The sequence below is a fragment of the Colobus angolensis genome, unplaced genomic scaffold, assembly GCF_000951035.1.
Source record: "Colobus angolensis palliatus isolate OR3802 unplaced genomic scaffold, Cang.pa_1.0 Scaffold133, whole genome shotgun sequence".
Lineage (NCBI taxonomy): Eukaryota > Metazoa > Chordata > Mammalia > Primates > Cercopithecidae > Colobus > Colobus angolensis.
The window spans coordinates 367,784-380,517 of NW_012114411.1; the positions used below are offsets into that span (position 1 = coordinate 367,784).

The 12,734-nt window shown below is 47.3% G+C and overlaps 1 protein-coding gene across 2 annotated transcripts in view; it reads left to right on the forward strand.

Moving 5' to 3' along the window:
• PROSER2 (proline and serine rich 2) overlaps positions 1 to 12,734 on the forward strand; it is a 40,538-nt gene that overhangs the window by 21,785 nt on the left and 6,019 nt on the right. The gene's annotated exons all lie outside the window — the stretch shown is intronic.

The window sequence follows — 12,734 nt, forward strand, 5'->3', positions numbered from 1 at the left end:
TAGCTGGGATTACAGGCACGTGCCACCACACCTGGCTTTTTTTTTTTTTTTCGTATTTTTAGTAGAGGCAGGGTTTCGCCATGTTGGCCAGGCTGATCTTGAACTCCTGACCTCAGGTGATCTGCCCGCCTTGGCTTCTCAAAGTGCTGGGATTACAGGCGTGAGCCACCACGCCCGGCCCGCTCAAGCAGATGTTTCACTTCTGTACAAGTAAAGATGCTTTTGTATCCTTCTCAGAATCCAGACCCTTGCATAGCTTTGGGAACTTGACAAAAAGAGTTTGTAAAATTGAGAGGATCGCGTACTTTCCCTGGTGAGGACATTCATCTTTCAGGAGAGGGGAGACCATGACACTCACTCCTAGAGGGAGGAACACAGGAGAGAATCGACCCCCCGGGCCTCACTAGGAACCACTGGGGGCGCCTCTCGGGTCCTCTCCTCCAGTGGGAGCACCAGTTTCCCTCAGATACACTGTGCCATAAAATTAGCCCCAGTTATGCTGAAGCTAGATATACTTGGTATGGGGTAGTTACTAGTAACGACGGAATTTTCTAGACCCCCACTTACATATTTTCTTTTTTAAAACCATTATGGTAATATGCGATAAATATTATTTGATTGGCCAGGCACGGTGGCTCACGCCTGTAATCCCAGCACTTTGGGAGGCCAAGGCGGGTGGATCACCTGAGGTCAGGAGTTGGAGACCAGCCCAGCCAACATGGCAAAACCCCATCTCTGCTAAAAATACAAAAATTAGCTGGGCGTGGTGGTGCACACCTGTAATCCCAGCTACTCAGGAGGCTGAGGCAGGAGAATCACTTGAACCAGGAAGTGCAGGTTGTAGCGAGCTGAGATCGCACCACCGCACTCCAGCTTGAGTGACAGAACAAGACTCTGTCTCAAAAGAAATGCCCAGCACCCGAGCAGCGCTGGTGCGGGCTTCTCCTTCCCTGGTGTCCTGTCAGTGTCCACGGGGGGCGCCATTCCCCTTCATCCTGCCGCCCCTATCCTGTTTGGATCCATGCTCCTCCTTCCGCCTCCTTGTCTTCTTTGTAGAGGTTCTTTGATCGCTAAAGATGAGGTGTTAAAAGGAAACATTCCTTCCTCCTCTGTATTGCACACATTTCTTAATTCTGTCAGTTTTATGGGCATGAGTTTGATTTTAAATTAAAGGATTCCTGTTCTACCCAGTTCTTTCCTATCCGTTAAATCATCCAGTAGCACTCCTGTGGTATATGTGATGTTCTGTTCCCTGCCGTGCTCTCTGTTCCCCGCCATGCCTGTCCCTGTATATCATAGAGTAGAATAATGGAAACAGCATTGTAAAGCCCACTCATAATGAAGTTACATCTGCATGGTGTGTGTTTGGGATCACACAGTTCTGCTGTATCCTGCCTTAGACCTGTTCTCCTCCAGATGTTGGAGGAATGTTCTGGTCGTGTTTCCTTGCCTTCCCCTCAGGCCTGTTAACTGTTTTCAGGCATTTTCCTCCAGGGACAGTTATTGAGCTAAGTTTACTTATCATTTCACAGTTGTACACTTTCCTTTAGCACTAGCAAAATGAGAAAATATGGCGTTTAACTTTAAATGACAACTAAAGTGGATTTTTGTTTTTGTTTAAGACAAAGTGTTGCTCTGTTACCCAGGTGGGAGTGCAGTGGCGCGATCATAGCTCACTGCGGCCGTGACCTCCTAGGCTCAAGTGAGCCTCCTGCCTCAGCCTCCCAAGTAGCTGGGATAACGGGTGCGGCAGCGCCGCACCTGGGTAATTGTTTAAATTTTTTTGTAGAGATGAGGTCTTGCTATGTTGAACAGGCTGGTTTAGAATTCCTGACCTCAAGTAATCCTCCTGCCTCAGCCTTCCCAAGTGCTGGGATTATAGGCATGAGCCACCATGCCCAGCCTACTAAAAGTTTTTTTTTTTTTTTTAAGTTTTTTTTTTTTTTTTTTGCAACCTCCGCCTCCCCAGTTCAAGCGATTCTCCTGCCTCAGCCCCCCGAGTAGCTGGGATTACAGGCATGTGCCACCATCCCCGACTAATTTTTGTGTTTTTCCTACTAAAGATTTTTAAACAATCACATGACACTTTTCACAGAGCCGCACTTAGCAGCCAGTCCCTATCACAGCATTACAGCGTCTTTAAATGTCATACTGCACTTTTTTGGAAGTGTAAATTCTAAGAGGAGCTGTAAGTTCTATTCTAACTCATCGGGTCTTTTTTTCTAATGTGACTTTTCTCTTTAAAACAAAAATCAACCATAGCAGTTTCTTAATTAAGCGGTGTCATTTAATTTCCAAGGTCATGAAAGATTAGTCAGTCAATAGCGTTTTTAGGCCTCTAGGTTGTACGACATGTAAATGCACCTCTTAAAGGGCTCTTTAAGTAAAACATAACCTAGTTAGTCTGTGGGTTTCTTAAGAAAGAAAGAAAACCTCATTCTCATTTATAGAGGATTTTTTCTTTTTAGCAAACATTATTCTTAAAAGAAGATAAAAGATGAACGCCTGATTTGAATTGAGAGTGCCCTGAAGTTTTCAGTGCTAGTTGGAGTGTCACCTGGTATATAACAGATCTTTGCTTATTAGAAACTTTTCTCCTGAGACAGTGCAAGTTAAAAATTTAAAACGCGTCTAGGTTTGGTGATGTACAACTGTAGTCCTAGCTACTTGGGAAGCCTGAGGCAGTAGGATCACTTCAGCCCAGGAGTTAAAGGCCAGCCTGGGCAACATAACAAGACCCCTATTTCTACACAAAACAAATAAATTCTAGAAGATGATCTTGAATATTTTTTAAAGTTAAAATAGCCACTTAAATAGGATTGTCGAGGCTATCCGTATGGCCACAGTTATGACTGAGGCTGCTGTAAGAGGGCAGTGAACATGAAGTCTTTATTTCTCAAGAGGCTGGTTGTGTGCGTGCATTTTTTTGGTAAAGAATCCTGCCAGTGAACTTTTTTTAATGAAAGGTATAGGTAGAACTAGAATTAGTTGTCCAAATCCTACAATATGTGGCTACGAATGTGTCTCTTGAATTATGTATTTTCCTTTGAAACGTAAGAGGGTGGCTTTGATGTGTGCACAAGGCGGTGCTTCCTTACAACATCGGGAGCGTGCTTGTGGAGATTCCTACCTCGAGAGGTGATGCAGGCACGAAATAAAAGGCCCAAGAAGGGCTGGAGACATCCATATGTGGCAGCTCTCCTCTCCATGGCTCCTGTAGGTGGCTCTGGGTGTTTGGTTACCAACGTCACCCTCTAAGGCCAGTGTCTCCAGGGCTCACCTCGTCTCACAAAACCCCCTGGGTGCACGGCGAGGGCATGGTGCTGCCTCACACCAGTGTTCCCAGGCTCTCGCTCTGAATGAGGTCCTGAAGTTGGGTCTGCCTTCACACATCCCGAAGCTTCCTCTAGAAGAAAATAGGATTTGGCTGCTCGGAAAGGGCGGAGAGCTCTCCATTGGCACCATTCCCAAGGAGCGGAGCTCCAACACCATGGTTGCTTTTGTGAGGGTGGCTGGGGATCCCAAGTCTGCCTCTTACTCGTTTTTACCTCTGGCTTGGGCAAAAACAATGATCCAAATTTATGAGCGAGTTTTTAGGATTTAATATTTGATGAACTGTCTTGAATCCCCCTCTCCCTACACCCACAAGTGCTATGGCGCTGAAGTCACACAGCGGTCTGTGACCAGGCATCTGCCGGCAGCTTCTGAGCCACCCTGTTCCTCCACAGCACTTGACACCTTTGGCCCCACACATGGCTCATGGGCTAAGAAGGCGCGACAAACACTGGGGGACTTCCCACATGGCCGGGCTGGAGCAAAGTCTGAGGAGTACACTAGAAATCCAGTGTGCTGTTTGCTCTGTGACTTCAGGAGGGGACATTAAACCAGAGGAGCCAGGAGGCAGAAGCCGCCCGGTCAGCAATAATCCCGCCCTTTCATCCTGCCGTCTCACCCAGCTGGAATCCAAATGATCCTGGTCAAACAACTGCTTTAAAACATAACTCAGTAGCTTTTCTATAAGGCCAATTCAGTCAACATGTCATAAATGCCTACTGCATATAAGAACTGAGAGGTGATGGGATAAGACTCAGTTTGCCCCCTTTCAGGAACTCACAATATAGTGGCGAGGCAGCCATGGAGGACCCAAGCTCATGAGGGTCTCGGAGCGCCTCAAATGCCGCACACTTGGGGTGTATCTGTCTCAGTCAAGATCTATGAGAGAGAGAGAGAAGAGAGCAAGATCTGTATTACCAGTTTAAAGACATGTAAGGTGGCCCAGGAGCCCAGCTGTCATCTTTTGAAGCCATTACTCTTTGGTTCTATAGTCAAAACTGTACACGCATCTCATTCTTCATGGATTTGTGTCTCTTTCCTGCCAGAAGTACAGGTTTAAGTGAGCCATCTTGAAACATGACAACAGGGTCTAGCTAGAAATAACCATAATTGGCGAGGTGTGGTAGCTCACGCCTGTCATCCCAGCACTTTGGGAGGCTAAGGTGGGTGGATCACCTGAGGTCAGGATTTGGAGACCAGCCTGGCCAACGTGGTAATAACCCTGTCTCTACGAAAAATACAAAAATTAGCCAGGCATGGTGATGCGTGCCTATAATCCCAGCTGCTCCGGAGGCTGAGGCAGGAAAATCACTTGAACCCGGGAGGCAGAGGTTGCAGTGAGCCAAGATCGCACCACTGCACTCCAGCCTGGGCGACAGAGGGAGATTCCATCTAAAAAAACAACAACAACAACAAAAAAAACCACACACAATAAAACCTTTGTCCCAAAACCGTGGGACGGTCCACCTGCACTTCCAGTCTCTTCCGAGGTTGCCGAAGCAGGCGCGGCATTCAAAGCCTCTCGCAGGAAGCGGCTGCCTGCATTTTCTTCTCTCTGTCCCTATTCTGTTTCACCTCCGAGGGGGTTTCAGCTCTCATCAGGCTGGATTATTAAATCAATAAAGTATTGCTCAAGTGTCAGAGCCAACTGTAGTGTTTGTAAGAAGACATCAGATCGCAGTCTGCCCAATACCCTAGTACCAGCTAGCCCAGACTGCTGACCGAGGACATGGAGGGTTCAGAGACACCTGGCTCATCTCCATTTTCTTAGCCATCAGCAGCTTTTTTATCATTTTTTTTTGGTCTAGACTCAAGATGAGTTCTGCTGCTTCATTTTTTTTAATCCCTCACAAAGAGTGACCACAATTGTCTTAGTCTGCAGTTAAACCAAATTTCTTTCTTTTTTTTTTTTGTAGATGGAGTTTCGCTCTTGTTGCCTAGGCTGGAGTGCAGTGGTGCTCACTGTAACCTCCGCCTCCCAGGTTCAAGCAGTTCTCCTGCCTCAGCCTCCCGAGTAGCTGAGATTACAGGCATGCACCACCATGCCCGGCTAATTTTGTATTTTTAGTAGAGACGGGGTTTCTCCATGTTGAGGCTGGTCTCGAACTCCTGACCTCAGGTGATCCACCTGCCTCGGCCTCCCGAAGTGCTGGGATTACAGGTGTGAGCCACTGCGCCCGGCAATTCTTCCCCCCCCCCCAGGACGGAGTCTTGCTCTGTTACCCAGAGCTGGAGTGCAGTGGCACAGGCTGAGCTCAATGCAACCTCTGCCTCCTGGGTTCCAGCGATTCTCCTGCCTCAGACTCCGGAGTAGCTGGGATTACAGATGCATGCCATCACGCCTGGCTAATATTTCTGTATTTTTAGTAGAAACGGGGTTTCGCCATTTTGGCCAGGCTGGTCTCGAACTCTTGGCCTCAAGTGATTCGGCCTCTCAAAGTGCTGGGATTACAGGCATGAGCCACCACGCCCAGCCGATTCAGCTGTTTTTTAGGTAGAGGTTACTTCAGTACACGTATTTTAAGCCTTCTCAGCATTTTTGTTCAACCAACCAAAGATTTTATTCTACCGTTTCTCTAAAAACAAAACTCCTGTCCCAAATCTGTGCTGGCATAGGAATGGCTAGGATTGTTGACTTTTGGACCTGTTGCTAGCAGTTTTTCAAAAAGTTATCATCTAGCTTTTTATTGGGCTACTGCCCTCAGAGGTTGAATGGAGCTTGGATAGACCTCTTTTCTGTTATCTCTGTGCAGGAGTCAACAGAGATCAGCTAGACTAGGACTTTGTTCTCTTCGTGGGGGCTTGTTCTGGTGCATTATAATTACCTTAGTATGTTCAGCATTTTGAATTTTCTGGTTCGAATGCGCTAAAAATTACCTCTTCAAAATCATGACATACATATTAGGGTAAAAATACATTGTTCACATTCTCGAAGCAAAGCAATATTTCCTTCAGAGACTTGTCATTTCTTGAAGTCAGCACGGTAGGATAGAATATGTGAGGAATGGGCCGGGCGCGGTGGCTCATGCCTATTATCCCAGCACTTTGGGAGGCTGAGGCAGGCAGATCACAAGTTCAGGAGTTCGAGACCAGCCTGGCCAATGTGGTGAAACGCCGTCTCTACTAAAAAAAAGTTAGCCGGGAATGTTGGCGTGCACCTATAGTCTCAGCTACTCAGGAAGCTGAGGCAGGAGAACCGCTTGAACCCGGGAAGTGGAGGTTGCAGTGAGCCGAGATTGCACCACTGCACTCCAGCCTGGGCAACAGAGTGAGACTCCGTCTCAAAAAAAAAAAAAAAAAGTGAGGGATGGTTTTCTAGCCTGTTCTTTTAACATCTTAAGATTTGTAGCCTTAAAGAACTGCCATTTACTCCACAGCCCAGACCAGTACATTAAAAACATCATTTGGGCCAAGCATGGTGGCTCATGCCTGTAATCCCAGTACTCTGGGAGGCTGAGGCAGGCAGACCATCTGAGGTCAGGAGCTTGAGACCAGCTTGGCCAACACAGTGAAACCCCATCTCTGCTAAAAATACCCCCAAAAAAAAATGCCGAGTGTGGTGGTGCAGCCTGTAATCCCAGCGACTTGGGAGGCTGAGGTAGGAGAATCATATGAACTAGGAGGAGGAGGTGGAGGTTGCAGTGAGCCAAGATCACACCACTGCACTCCAACCTGGGCTACAGAGTGAGACTCCATCTCAAAAAAAAAAAAAAAAATTTTTTTTGAGAAGGGAATTTTCTGTTCTCAGCCTTCTTCTACCTTTCCAACTAATAGGGACAAACTTATGCTTTCTCCAACTCACTCTTGCCCAAGAAAGCGGCTATTTTTGCTTTTCCTCATTTCCTATATACGTAGTTCTTAAGGACCTGAGTCATTAGCAAACGCCTCTTCCAGTAGCACCCAGTCCTGCCGGAGCCTCCACTGCGGGCTCCAGCTCTCTGCCACCTCCACAGACCACCAGGCAATGCCTTGTGCTTTGGGATTTTTTACTATAACAGCTTTATCGGGATATAAGTCACAGAGCATACAGTTCACCTGTTTAAAGTATATATTCAATGGCATTTAGTGTATTAACATCAGCACAGTCAATTTTAGAATGTTTTCATCTCCTGAACAGAAATCCTCACCGCCCATCCCTGCCCTTGCCCTCGCCGCCGTGACCTGCTCCCCCAGGCCATCTCTTTCTTCCAGGCATCTCCCTGCCAAGGGCCACAAGCCTCCTTTCTGACCCTGAGGCCCTGATCCCTTCCCCACCAGCTCAGTCTGCTTCTGCCTCTCCTCTCCTTCCCTCCCAGAGAAGGCAGATCCGGGTTCACTGTGGAGGGCAGCTTCGTGTCCCCCAGGATTAGGCAGCAGCCGGAGCCCACAGCATGGCTGGCTCTGCCTCAGGACTCAGAGCACAAGGCCAGGCTGACCACAGAGAAGGTGCTTGGGATACACTCCAGGTGCCCAGCACTCACTGCAGCCCCTCACCCTAGAGGGGCTCAGGTAGGTTGAGGATGTGAGAATCTCAGCCTCCCAGGACCTGGGAAGTTGCTCACCAACTGGCTCGGTGAAAATGGATTTTTGGGCCGGGTGCAGTGGCTCACACCTGTAATCCCAGCACTTTGGGAGGCCAAGGTGGGTGGATCACAAGGTCAGGAGTTCGAGACCAGCCTGGCCAACATGGTGAAACCCCACCTCTACTAAAAATACAAAAATTAGCCAGGTGTGGTGGCGGACGCCTGTAATCCCACCTACTTGGGATCCTGAGGCAGAGAATTGCTCGAACCCGGGAGGTGGAGATTGCAGTGAGCCAAGATCATGCCACTGCCCTCCAGCCTGGGTGACAGAGTCAGACTCTGTCGCAAAAAAAAAAAATGGATTTTTGTCTCGTTTTATCCAAATAATAAGTAAGCAGAGGCAGAAAGAACCCTGAGGTGAGACTGTGAGCGGAGGAACTCTGGGATGAAATGTATGAGGCCTGCGTGGGGAACCAAGCAAGGGTCCATTGATGCGTGTTAGTGTGTGATGGGAAACAACAGAACAAAACCAAAAGCAAGTATGCGGCTGGGTTGAGGCCAGGCACAGTGGCTCATGCTTATAATCCCAGCACTTTGGGAGGCCAAGGTGGGTGAATCACTTGAGGTCAGGAGTTCGAGACCAGGCTGGCCAACATGGCGAAATCCCATCTCTACTAAAAATACAAAAATTAGCCAGGCATGGTGGCGTGCACCTGTAGTCCCAGCTACCCCAGAGGCTGAGGCAGGAGAACTGCTTGAACCTGGGAGGCGGAGGCTGCAGTGAGCTGAGATCGTGCCACTGCACTCCAGCCTGGGCGACAGAGCGAGACTCCTAAAAAAATAATAATAATAAATTGTTTCCCATATTCAGTATTTTCTGCACTATAACCCACGTGATCTTTCCAAAATGCTGCGTGGATGACTGTGCCTTGTTCCTTCTTGCTTAACTCTCATCCAGTTCTTCCAGGTTATTGACTGACGTGTCACTTCCTCTCTGAAGTTTTTCCTCCACAGACCCCTTTCCCCGGAAGTGTGGCTTGGTAACCATGCGCGCTGTTTCCATCACACCCCAGGCTTACCTTGTCATAGGAGTTCCACACTCTAGGGCAGCTGCTGATGTTCTTACCTGAAGCCCTCGTTGGGTGGTAAGCTGTAGACAGCAGGAGCATGATTTATACTGTCATATTGGATTGTGTGCTTAGCAGGTGCGTGTGTGTGGCTGTGATTCAGGGGATGCCGTGGGGGTGGGCTGAGGTTTGAAATCCAGCCGTGAAAGTAGGTGAGATGCAGCCGTGCACAGATGGGCGTCTCTGCCTTAGAAGCTGACCTAGGAAGAGCCAGTGATGGACCTGAGCAGGGAGCAAGAAGCGACAAACCATAGCCTGTGGCCCATAGCTGCCCCCACTCCTTGCTTTTATAAATAAAGTTCAATGTAACAAAAGCGAGGCTCATTCCTTACCTTGGTAGAGTTGAGTAGTTGCTACCCTAAAGCCTGCACAGCCCAGAATATTTATTACCTGACCCTTTACCAAAGAGTTGGCCATGCCTCCCGAGGAATATAAAGGAGAGAATGGTGGAAAGTTAACTGTGAAGGGTAGGCGGAGCCGTAGCAAATACCTAGGAAGACACAGGGCAGAAAACGTGCAAGATGTCTACGCTGGAAACTATGAGAAATCATTGAGAGAAATTAAAGGGCCGGATCTGTGCATCTGAAACGTCAGCGCATCAGACTCCCAGGAGGCTGCGTCCAACACAGACTGACAGGCCCAGTGCCTGAGGGTTCCTAATGCCGCAGATCTGGGATTGGACCCAAGAATGTTTCTGACAAGTTCACAGATGCTGCTGCTGGTCCAAAGACCACACGCTGAGAACCACACATCTAAATAAATGAAGCCATGTGCCATATTCATGGATCAAGAAAAGATTGCAAAGACATCATCAGTTCTCTCCAATTTGAGAAACTTCTATGCAAATCCCAATTAAAGTCATAACAGGGGTATGTGTGTGTTTATGTGAATATGGAAATTGACAGGCTGATACTAAAATTTATACGGAAATAAAAAAGGACTAAGAAAGCTGAACAGACTTAAAGAAGGAAGACTTTAAGAACTCCAACAAAACTGGAGGACTTTGCCAGCTATGAAGACTTATTATAGACTGGGCACAGTGGCTTATGCCTACAATAACACCACTTTGGGAAGCTGAGGCCAGAGGATCGCCTGAGCCCAGGAGTTCAAGACCAGCCTGGGCAATAGAGCGATACTTTGTCTCTACAAAAAATATATATGTATTAGCTGGGCATGGCAGTGTTTGCCTGTAGTTCCAGCTACTGGGGAGGCTGAGGTGGGAGGATCAGTTGAGCTGGGGAGACCGAGGCTGCAGTGAGCCGTGACCATGCCACTGCACTGTAGCCCGGGCAACAGAGCAAAACGTGGTCTCCAAAAAATCAACAAAAGGCATATGTGAAACATAAATATTTCATTATGTATATGCAAATATTTCAAAATGTGAAAAAATCCAGAACACTTCTTATCCCAAGCATTTTAGAGGAGGAGTACTCACCTGTATTATGGAGAAAAAAAAGTTCAACATCATTAGTCTTCATGGAAATGACATTGAAAATCCCAGTGAAATATGACTGCATTTCTCTCCTTTGGGGCGCTAGAGCAACCAGCCCTGCTGAAAGCAGGTGTCAGTCAGTACACCCACTTCGGAAAGCTGTGTCCGCCCACCCAGGCAGACACATGTCTTCAGACCCAGCGATTGTGCATAGGTTTCTATCCAACAGGTGTGCATTGCTTATCCTCCCTAGCAATGTTCTGCCTGCCTACCACCTACAGTGTTCGGCCTGCCTGCCGTGCCTAGGTATCTCTCCTTTTCCTGAGCCATCCTTCTCTCAGGATTAAGCTAATAAGACTAGGCTAGCTTGAGAAATTTGCATGTGTTCTTGTGTTTTCATCCCCAAAACAATGGTATACTATGCCTTCAACTACAGCCTCTGAAATTGTATAGACCACAGGCTCTGTATGGGCCTGGGAGTTAGATGCTTTGGGTAGGTGGGCATTTGAGTATCTCGCAGATCACAGTAACCATCAGTCTACACCACACGGATCAGCTCTTAATCATTTTTGATAAGACAAAAAAATACATTAGTAGGACACAGACGTGCACCTGTAGTCCCGGCTACTCAGGAGGCTGAGGCAGGAGAATCGCTTGAGCCCTGGGGGCAGAGGTTGCAGTGAGTCAGGATCGCGCCACTGCACTCAACAGCCTGGCAACAGGAGTGAAACCATCCCCCTACAAAAACAAAACAAAAAACACAGCAGAAGCAGAGTCCACGCTCACAGTATTATGGAGTCAAATAGTCTCTAAGGTTTATAAAAGCATCAGTCCACATGTACCGCCTCCATTTCATACTCACGGGGGGCAACAACTCTCAACTCTACCTATTTGTTATTTAACTCCACTATTGACATATTGCTGTATATCCTTTCAGTTTTCTTTTTTCGTGTGTATTAAGTATGCATAATTTCAATCTGAGACAACTCGGTTATGGTATAGGTGTGTATATTGCTGTACATAGATGATAATGCTTTTCTCACATTAGTTTTTCTGTGGTTGATCGTGGTTTCAGTTTTCTTTGCTTGCGTGGTTTCCTGTGTCACCCTCAGGCTTGCTGTGAACTAGACTACTCGCTGAGTGCACAGGTGGCTTCCCAGGGAGCCCCCATTATTCTGGGATTCCCTGCAGCTTTCTCATGTGGATGCTCCTGTTACCTGGCTCTGTGACTTCTGTCTGGGTTTACTCTGTGTTGAGAGGAACAGCTACCCTTCCTGACTACCCTGCAGTGGCTTCCTCAGAAAGGCTGGCATGGGAGATCTGATTATAGACCTTGCATTTTTTTTTTTTTTTTTTTGAGACGGGGTCTCGCCCTGCCACCCAGGCTGGAGTGCAGTGGCGCAATCTCACTGCAAGCTCCACCTCCCAGGTTCACGCCATTCTCCTGCCTCAGCCTCCCGAGTAGCTGGGACTACAGGCGCCCACCACCATGCCTGGCTAATTTTTTTTGTATTTGTAGTAGAGACAGGGTTTCACCATGTTAGCCAGGATGGTTTCGATCTCCTGACCTCATGATCCACGTGCCTCGGCCTCCCAAAGTGCTGGGATTACAGGCGTGAGCCACCGCGCCCGGCCTGACTTTGTGTGTCTTAAAAACACCTTTATTCTTCCGTAGTTCTAATTAATAATGCGATTATGTATAGGATTCTAGTTGAGAATTTAGCTGGGTTTTTAGCCCTCATTGTCTCCCAGCTTCTGGTGTTGCTGCTGAGAAGTCTGTTGCAGTTTTCTGTTTCCTGATCTTTTGTTTGTTTAAATTGTTTGGAAGTTATTTCAAACTTAATGAAGTTGTGAGAATAGTACAGAGAACTCCCACATACCGTTTAATTAGATTCACCAATTTTTAAATTTTTTCCACATTTTAACATGCGCTCTCTCCACACACACTCACACACACACACTTTTTTTCTGAACCATTTGAATGTAGTTGCTACATAATGCTCCCCTCAATACTGAAGTACATTTTAAAAAGCAAGGATATTCTCTTACATAACTTACACAGGGAGTTATCAAATTCTGATTTCTGATCTTTTTTTTTTTTTTTCTTTTTTTTGAGGCAGAGTCTTGCTCTGTCACCCAGGCTGGAGTGCAGTGGTACGATCTTGGCTCACTGCAACCTCTGCCTCCCAGGTTCTAGTGATTCTCCTGCCTCAGCCTCCTGAGTAGCTGGGATTACGGGTGCATGCCACCATGCCCAGCTAATTTTTGTATTTTTAGTAGAGACAGGGTTTCACCATGTTGGCCAGCCTGGTCTTGAACTCCTGAGCTCGAGTGATCCAC